Below are 9,944 nucleotides of genomic sequence, written 5' to 3' on the forward strand. Positions count from 1 at the left end.
CCAGCCCAGCCCATCAGCAGGTAGACAATAGATTCAGAACCCAAGCCCATGAACCTCCCACCCAGAACTAGGTTCTGCCCAACAGTGGGCCAGCAGTAGCACCAGGAGCCCCCTGCACTCTGCAGCCATCAACCTCATGACCCAGCCCCACCCATGAGCATCTGGAAGCCTCCACACAAGGCAGGGCCTAACAACCAACTGAATGAGGGCCAGTCACATCTATGAGACCACCCACAGTAGTCATCCCACCACAACTGAAGAACCTATACAGCCCACATAGGAGGCACCCCTAAAGTATATAGCTTTAGTGACCAGAAAGGAGTGTGCTGCTGGGATGTACAAGCTGTCTCCTACAAAAGGTCAATTCTGTAATGTTGGGAAATAAAACCATCATCAAATACATAAAAATGAAAACAAAAAATTAGGAAAAATAAGGTGACAGAAAATTGTGTTCCAAATGAAGAAACAAGATAAAATCCCAGAAGAATAACTAAGTGAAGTGAAGATAAGAAATCTACCCAATAAAGAATTCAAGGGATTGATCATAAAGATGTTCAAAGAACTAAAGAGTAGATTAGGTGAACAGAGTGAAAAGTTGTAAGTTTTTAAAAAAGATTTAGAAAATACAAAGAAAAAGTAAACAGATGAATAATACAATAACTGAAATGAAAAATATACTAGAAAGACTCAACAGTAGATTAAGTGATCAGAGGAACAGATCGGCAAGCTAGAAGACAGAGTAGTGGAAATCAGTGAAGATAAATAGAAAAAGGAAAAAGAATAAAAAGAAATGAGGAGATCTAAGAGACTTCTGAGACAACATCAAGTGTACTAACATTTGCATTACATGGATCCCAGAATGAGAAGAAAGAGAGAAAGTGGCTGAGAACATGTTTGAAAACATAAGAGCTGAAAAATTCCTTAACCTGGGAAAGAAAACAAATATCCAGGTCCAGGAATCACAGAGAATCACAGACATGATCACACCAAGACACATTGTAATTAAATGCGAAAAATTAAAGATAAAAAGAGAATATTAAAAACAACAAAGGAAAAGCAACAAGTTACATAGAAGGGAATTCCCATAAGGCTTTTCAGCAAAAATCATAAAAGCCAGAAGGAAGTAGCACTATATATGTAAAATGATGAAAGGGAAAAACCTACAGCCAAGATTCTCTACCTGGCAAGGCTTTCACATTTGACTGAAAGATCAAAAGTTTTACAGACAAGCAAAAGCTAAAAGAGTTCAACACCACAAAACAAGCTTTGCAAGAAATGTTAAAGGGACTTCTCTAAGTGAAAAAGAAAGGGCCACAACTAGAAACATGAAAATTATGAAAGGAAAAATCTCATAGATAAAGGCAGACATACAATAAAGGTAGTAAATCAACCACATGTAACCCTAGTAGGAAGGTTAAAAGACAAAAGGAGTAAAACCATCTATATCCACAGTATTTAAGGGATACACAAAACAAACATATATAAAACATAATGTCAAAAACAATAATTGGAAGAGGAAGGGAGTAGAAATGCAGAGGTTTTAAAATGCATGTGAAATTGGACTTCCCTGGTGGCGCAGTTGTTAAGAATCCACTGCCAATGCAGGAGACATGGGTTCAAGCCCTGGTCTGGGAAGATCCCACATGCCACGGAGCAACGAAGCCCATGTGCCACAGCTACTGAGCCTGCACTCTTAGCATGTGAGCCACAACTACCTGGCCTGCATGCTACAACTACTGAAGCCCGAGCACCTAGAGCCTATGCTCCACAACAAGAGAAGCAATAGCAGTGAGAAGCCCATGCACCGCGACAATGAGTAGCTCCTGCTCACAACTAAGCCCATGCACTACAACTACAGAGTCTACACTCTAGAGCCCAGGAGCCACAATTACTGAGTCTGCGTGTCACAATTACTGAAGCCCATGCACCTAGAGCCCATGCTGTGCAACTAGAGAAACCACCACAATGAGATGCTCATGCACCGCAACAAAGAGTAGCCCCTGCTAGCTGCAACTAGAGAAAGCCCAAGCACAGCAATGAACACCCAATGCAGCCAAATTTTTTTAAAAGATAAATAAATAAGTAAATAAATAAATAAATTTATAAAATGCATGTGAAATTAAGATAAATAAATTAAAGTAATCATGTTTAGATATAGATTGCTATATATACACCTCATGGTAGCCACAAACCAAAAATCTATACTAGATACATACAAAAAAGAGAAAAGAATACAAACATAACACTAAAGATAGTCATCAAATGACATGGGAAGAAAAACAAAAAAAGAAAAAGAAAAAAAAACCCACAAAAACAACCCAGATACAATGAACAAAATGGCAATAAATACATACCTTTCAATAATTACTTCAAATGTAAATGGATTACATGCTCAAATCAAGAGACATAGAGCAGTTGAATAAATACAAAACAAGACCCATATATATAACTCCTAAAAGAAACTCACTGAAGATCTGAAGGCACACACAGACTGAAAGCGAGGGGATGGAGAAAGGTATTCCATGCAAATGGAAATCAAAAGAAAGCCAGGGTAGCAATTCTTATATCAGAAAAAAAATACATTTTCTAACAAAGAACTTTGTAAAAAGAAAGAAAGAATGTCATTACATAATGATCAAGGGATCAGTCCAAGAAGAAGGTATAACTATTGTAAATATGTATGCAACCAACATAAGAGCACCTAAATGCATAAAGCATATCTTAACAGACATAATGGGAGAAATTGATGATAAGGCAATAATTGTAGGGGATTCTCACTTGCCACTTACATTAATGGACAGATCGTCCAGACATAAAATCAATCAATGAGGATACACTGCCTTAAATGACACATTAAACCAAATGGACTTCTTATATACATATATATATGTGTATATATATATATATATATGTATATGTATATACATATACATATACATATATATATATATTCTGTCCAAAAGCTGTAGAATAAACATTTTTTCAAGTGGACATGTAACATTCTCCAGGATAGATCACATGCTAGGCCACAAAACAAGCCTTGGTAAATTTAGGAAGACTGGAATCATACAAAGTTTCTTTTCTTTTTTTTTTTTTTTTTTTAAATTTAAAAAGCCACTTTATTAAGTGATTTTTTTTTCCAGTTAAACATTCTTTTTTTTTTTCTTTTTTAACATCTTTATTGGGGTATAATTGCTTTACAATGGTGTGTTAGTTTCTGCTTTATAACAGAGTGAGTCAGTTATACATATATATATGTTCCCATATCTCTTCCCTCTTTGTCTCCCTCCCTCCCACCCTCCCTATCCCACCCCTCCAGACAGCCACAAAGAACCGAGCCGGTTTCCCTGTGCCATGCGGCTGCTTCCCACTGGCTATCTACCTTACGTTTGTTAGTATATATATGTCCATGTCTCTCTCTCGCCCTAACACACCTCACCCTTCCCCCTCCCCATATCCTCAAGTCTGTTCTCCAGTAGGTCTCTGTCTTTATTCCTGTTTTACCCCTAGGTTCTTCATAACATTTTTTTTTCTTAAATTCCATATATATGTGTTAGCATACGGTATTTGTCCTTCTCTTTCTGACTTACTTCACTCCGTATGACAGACTCTAGATCTATCCACCTCATTACAAATAGCTCAATTTCGTTTCTTTTTATGGCTGAGTAATATTCCATTGTATATATGTGCCACATCTTCTTTATCCATTCATCCGACGGCGGGCACTTAGGTTGTTTCCATCTCCGGGCTATTGTAAATAGAGCTGCAATGAACATTTTGGTACATGACTCTTTCTGAATTCTGGTTTCCTCAGGGTATATACCTAGTAGTGGGATTGCTGGGTCATATGGTAGTTCTATTTGTAGTTTTTTAAGGAACCTCCATACTGTTCTCCATAGTGGCTGAACCAATTCACATTCCCACCAGCAGTGCAAGAGTGTTCCCTTTTCTCCACACCCTCTCCAGCATTTATTGTTTCTAGATTTTTTGATGATGGCCATTCTGACTGGTGTGAGATGATATCTCATTGTAGTTTTGATTTGCATTTCTCTAATGATTAATGATGTTGAGCATTCTTTCATGTGTTTGTTGGCAGTCTGTATATCTTCTTTGGAGAAATGTCTATTTAGGTCTTCTGCCCATTTTTGGATTGGGTTGTTTATTTTTTTGTTATTGAGCTGCATGAGCTGCCTGTAAATTTTAGAGATTAATCCTTTGTCAGTTGATTCATTTGCAAATATTTTCTCCCATTCTGAGGGCTGTCTTTTGGTCTTGTTTATGGTTTCCTTTGCTGTGCAAAAGCTTTGAAGTTTCATTAGGTCCCATTTGTTTATTTTTGTTTTTATCTCCATTACTCTAGGAGATGGGTCAAGAAGGATCTTGCTGTGATTTATGTCATAGAGTGTTCTGCCTATGTTTTCCTCTAAGAGTTTGATAGTTTCTGGCCTTACATTTAGGTCTTTAATCCATTTTGAGCTTATTTTTGTGTATGGTGTTAGGGAGTGATCTAATCTCATACTTTTACATGTACCTATCCAATTTTCCCAGCACCACTTATTGAAGAGGCTGTCCTTTCTCCACTGTATATTCCTGCCACCTTTATCAAAGATAAGGTGACCATATGTGCATGGGTTTATCTCTGGGCTTTCTATCCTATTCCATTGATCTATCTTTCTGTTTTTGTGCCAGTACCATACTGTCTTGATTACTGTAGCTTTGTAGTATAGTCTGAAGTCAGGCAGCCTGATTCCTCCAGCTCCATTTTTTGTTCTCAAGATTGCTTTGGCTATTCGGGGTCTTTTGTGTTTCCATACAAATTGTGAAATTTTTTGTTCTAGTTCTGTGAAAAATGCCAGTGGTAGTTTGATAGGGATTGCATTGAATCTATAGATTGCTTTGGGAAGTAGAGTCATTTTCACAATGTTGATTCTTCCAATCCAAGAACATGGTATATCTCTCCATCTGTTTGTATCATCTTTAATTTCTTTCATCAGTGTCTTATAATTTTCTGCATACAGGTCTTTTGTCTCCTTAGGTAGGTTTATTCCTAGATATTTTATTCTTTTTGTTGCAATGGTAAATGGGAGTGTTTTCTTGATTTCACTTTCAGATTTTTCATCATTAGTATATAGGAATGCCAGAGATTTCTGTGCATTAATTTTGTATCCTGCTACTTTACCAAATTCATTGATTAGCTCTAGTAGTTTTCTGGTAGCATCTTTAGGATTCTCTATGTATAGTATCATGTCATCTGCAAACAGTGACAGCTTTACTTCTTCTTTTCCGATTTGGATTCCTTTTATTTCCTTTTCTTCTCTGATTGCTGTGGCTAAAACTTCCAAAACTATGTTGAATAAGAGTGGTGAGAGTGGGCAACCTTGTCTTGTTCCTGACCTTAGTGGAAATGCTTTCAGTTTTTCGCCATTGAGGATGATGTTGGCTGTGGGCTTGTCATATACGGCCTTTATTATATTGAGGAAAGTTCCCTCTACACCTACTTTCTGCAGGGTTTTTATCATAAATGGGTGTTGAATTTTGTCAAAAGCTTTCTCTGCATCTATTGAGATGATCATATGGTTTTTCTCCTTCAATTTGTTAATATGGTTAATCACATTGATAGATTTGCGTATATTGAAGAATCCTTGCATTCCTGGAATAAACCCCACTTGATCATGGTGTATGATCCTTTTAATGTGCTGTTGGATTCTGTTTGCTAGTATTTTGTTGAGGATTTTTGCATCTATGTTCATCAGTGATATTGGCCTGTAGTTTTCTTTCTTTGTGACATCCTTGTCTGGTTTTGGTATCAAGGTGATGGTGGCCTCGTAGAATGAGTTTGGGAGTGTTCCTCCCTCTGCTATATTTTGGAAGAGTTTGAGAAGAATAGGTGTTAGCTCTTCTCTAAATGTTTGATAGAATTCGCCTGTGAAGCCATCTGGTCCTGGGCTTTTGTTTGTTGGAAGATTTTTAATCACAGTTTCAATTTCAGTGTTTGTGATTGGTCTGTTCATATTTTCTATTTCTTCCTGATTCAGTCTTGGCAGTTTGTGCATTTCTAAGAATTTGTCCATTTCTTCCAGATTGTCCATTTTATTGGCATAGAGTTGCTTGTAGTAATCCCTCATGATTTTTTGTATTTCTGCAGTGTCAGTTGTTACTTCTCCTTTTTCATTTCTGATTCTATTGATTTGAGTCTTCTCCCTTATTTTCTTGATGAGTCTGGCTAATGGTTTATCAATTTTGTTAATCTTCTCAAAGAACCAGCTTTTAGTTTTATTGATCTTTGCTATTGTTTCCTTCATTTCTTTTTCATTTATTTCTGATCTGATTTTTATGATTTCTTTCCTTCTGCTAACTCTGGGGTTTTTTTGTTCTTCTTTCTCTAATTGCTTGAGGTGCAAGGTTAGGTTGTTTATTCGAGATGTTTCCTGCTTCTTAAGGTGGGCTTGTATTGCTATAAACTTCCCTCTTAGAACTGCTTTTGCTGCATCCCATAGGTTTTGGGTCGTTGTATCTCCATTGTCATTTGTTTCTAGGTATTTTTTAATTTCCTCTTTGATTTCTTCAGTGATCACTTCGTTACTAAGTAGTGTATTGTTTAGCCTCCATGTGTTTGTATTTTTTACTGCTCTTTTCCTATAATTGATATCTAATCTCATGGCGTTGTGGTCGGAAAAGATACTTGATATAATTTCAATTTTCTTAAATTTACCAAGGCTTGATTTGTGACCCAAGATATGATCTATCCTGGAGAATGTTCCATGAGCACTTGAGAAAAATGTGTATTCTGTTGTTTTTGGATGGAGTGTCCTATAAATATCAATTAAGTCCATCCTGTTTAATGTATCATTTAAAGCTTGTGTTTCCTTATTTATTTTCATTTTGGATGATCTGTCCATTGGTGAAAGTGGGGTGTTGAAGTCCCCTACTATGAATGTGTTACTGTCGATTTCCCCTTTTATGGCTGCTAGTTTTTGCCTTATGTATTGAGGTGCTCCTATGTTGGGTGCATAAATATTTACAATTGTTATATCTTCTTCTTGGATCGATCCCTTAATCATTATGTAGTGTCCTTCTTTGTCTCTTCTGATAGTCCTTATTTTAAAGTCTATTTTGTCTGATATGAGAATTGCTACTCCAGCTTTCTTTTGGTTTCCATTTGCATGGAATATCTTTTTCCATCCCCTTACTTTCAGTCTGTATGTGTCTCTAGGTCTGAAGTGGGTCTCTTGTAGACAGCATATATATGGGTCTTGTTTTTGTATCCATTCAGCCAATCTGTGTCTTTTGGTGGGAGCATTTAGTCCATTTACATTTAAGGTAATTATCGATATGTATGTTCCTATTCCCATTTTCTAAATTGTTTTGGGTTCGTTATTATAGGACTTTTCCTTCTCTTGTGTTTTTGTCTAGAGAAGTTCCTTTAGCATTTGTTGTAAAGCTGGTTTGGTGGTGCTGAACTCTCTCAGCTTTTGCTTGTCTGTAAAGGTTTTAATTTCTCCATCAAATCTGAATGAGATCCTTGCTGGGTAGAGTAATCTTGGTTGCAGGTTTTTCTCCTTCATCACTTTCAGTATGTCCTGCCACTCCCTTCTGGCTTGTAGAGTTTCTGCTGAGAGATCAGCTGTTAACCTTATGGGGATTCCCTTGTGTGTTATTTGTTGTTTTTCCCTTGCTGCTTTTAATATGCTTTCTTTGTATTTAGTTTTTGACAGTTTGATTAATATGTGTCTTGGCGTATTTCTCCTTGAATTTATCCTGTATGGGACTCTCTGTGCTTCCTGGACTTGATTAACGATTTCCTTTCCCATATTAGGGAAGTTTTCAACTATAATCTCTTCAAATATTTTCTCAGTCCCTTTCTTTTTCTCTTCTTCTTCTGGAACCCCTATAATTCGAATGTTGGTGCGTTTAATGTTGTCCCAGAGGTCTCTGAGACTGTCCTCAGTTCTTTTCATTCTTTTTTCTTTATTCTGCTCTGCAGTAGTTATTTCCACTATTTTATCTTCCAGGTCACTTATCCGTTCTTCTGCCTCATTTATTCTGCTATTGATCCCATCTAGAGTATTTTTCATTTCATTTATTGTGTTGTTCATCATTGTCTGTTTCATCTTTATTTCTTCTAGGTCCTTGTTAACTGCTTCTTGCATTTTGTCCATTCTATTTCCAAGATTTTGGATCATCTTTACTATCATTATTCTGAACTCTTTTTCAGGTAGACTGCCTATTTCCTCTTCATTTGTTAGGTCTGGTGGGTTTTTATCCTGCTCCTTCATCTGCTGTGTGTTTTTCTGTCTTCTCATTTTGCTTATCTTACTGTGATTGGGTTCACCTTTTTGCAGGCTGCAAGTTCGTAGCTCCCGTTGTTTTTGATGTCTGTCTCCAGTGGCTAAGGTTGGTTCAGTGCGTTGTGTAGGCTTCCTGGTGGAGGGGACTAGTGGCTGTGTTGTGGTGTATGAGGCTAGATCTTGTCTCTCTAGTGGGCAGGTCCACGTCTGGTGGTGTGTTTTGGGGTGTCTGTGGACTTATTATGATTTTAGGCAGCCTCTCTGCTAGTGGGTGGGGTTGTGTTCCTGTTTTGCTATATGGTTGGCATAGGTTGTCCAGCACTGTAGCTTGCTGGTCGTTGAGCGAAGCTGGGTGCTGGTGTTGAGATGGAGATCTCTGGGAGATTTTCGCCGTTTGATATTATGTGGGGCTGGGAGGTCTCTTCTTGACGAGTGTTCTGAAGTTGGCTCTCCCACCTCAGAGGCAGAGTCCTGACTCCTGGCTGGAGCAGCAAGAGCCTTTCATCCACTCGGCTCAGAATAAAAGGGAGAGAAAGTAGAGAGAATTAGTATAAGTAGGAGGAAATAGGAAAGAAAGAAAGAAAGAAAGAAAGAGAGGAGGGAAGGAAGGAAGGAGGGAAGGAAGAAAGAAAGAAAGAAGAAAAGAAAGGAAGAAGGCAAGAAGGAAAGAAAGGAGGGAGGGAGGGAGGAGGGAAGGAAGGAAGGAATGAGGGAAGGAAGGAAAAAATACAGAAAGAAAGAAGATACAGTAAAATAAAATAAAGTATAATAAAGTTATTGAATTAAAAAAATAATTATTTAGAGGAAAAAAAAAAGGGAAGGATAGAACCTTAGGACAAATGGTGGAAGCAAAGTTATAGAGACAAAATCTTACATAGAAGCATACACATATACCCTCACAAAAAGAGGTAAAGTGGAAAAAATCATAAAACTTGCTCTCCAAGTCCACCTCCTCAATTTGGGACGATTCGTTGTCTCAAAAAGGGAAGGAAGGAAGGAAAGATAGAAAGAAGGTAAAGTATAACAGAGTTCTTTAAATTAAAATTAATTATTAAGAAAAAAATTAAAAAAAAAAATGGTCGGATAGAACGCTGGGACAAATGGTGGAAGCAAACCTATACAGACAAGATCTCACACAGAAGCATACACATACACATTCACAAAAAGAGGAAAAGGGGAAAAAATCATAGATCTTGCTCTAGAAGTCCGCCTCCTCAATTTGGGATGATTCGCTGTCTATTCATGTATTCCACAGAGGCAGGGTACATCAAATTGATTGTGTAGCTTTAATCCGCTGTTTCTGAGGCTGCTGGGAGAGATTTCCCTTTTTCTTCTTTGTTCTCACAGCTCACAGGGGCTCAGCTTTCGACTTGGCCCTGCCTCTGCGTGTAGGTCGCTGGAGGGCGTCTGCTTTTTGCTCAGACAGGACGGCGTTAAAGGAGCCGCTGACTCGGGGGCTCTGGCGCTCTCAGGCCGGGGGCAGGGAGGGGCACGGAGTGCGGAGCGGTCCTGCGGCGGCAGAAGTCGGCGTGACGTTGCCCCAGCCTGAGGCCCGCCGTGTGTTCTCCCTGAGAAATTGTCCCTGGATCCCGGGAACCTGGCAGTGGCGGGCTGCACAGGCTCCCCGGAAGAGGGGTGGGGGCAGTGACCTGTGCT

This window comes from Lipotes vexillifer, unplaced genomic scaffold, assembly GCF_000442215.2.
Source record: "Lipotes vexillifer unplaced genomic scaffold, Lipotes_vexillifer_v1.1 scaffold1581, whole genome shotgun sequence".
In the NCBI taxonomy this organism is placed as follows: domain Eukaryota; kingdom Metazoa; phylum Chordata; class Mammalia; order Artiodactyla; family Lipotidae; genus Lipotes; species Lipotes vexillifer.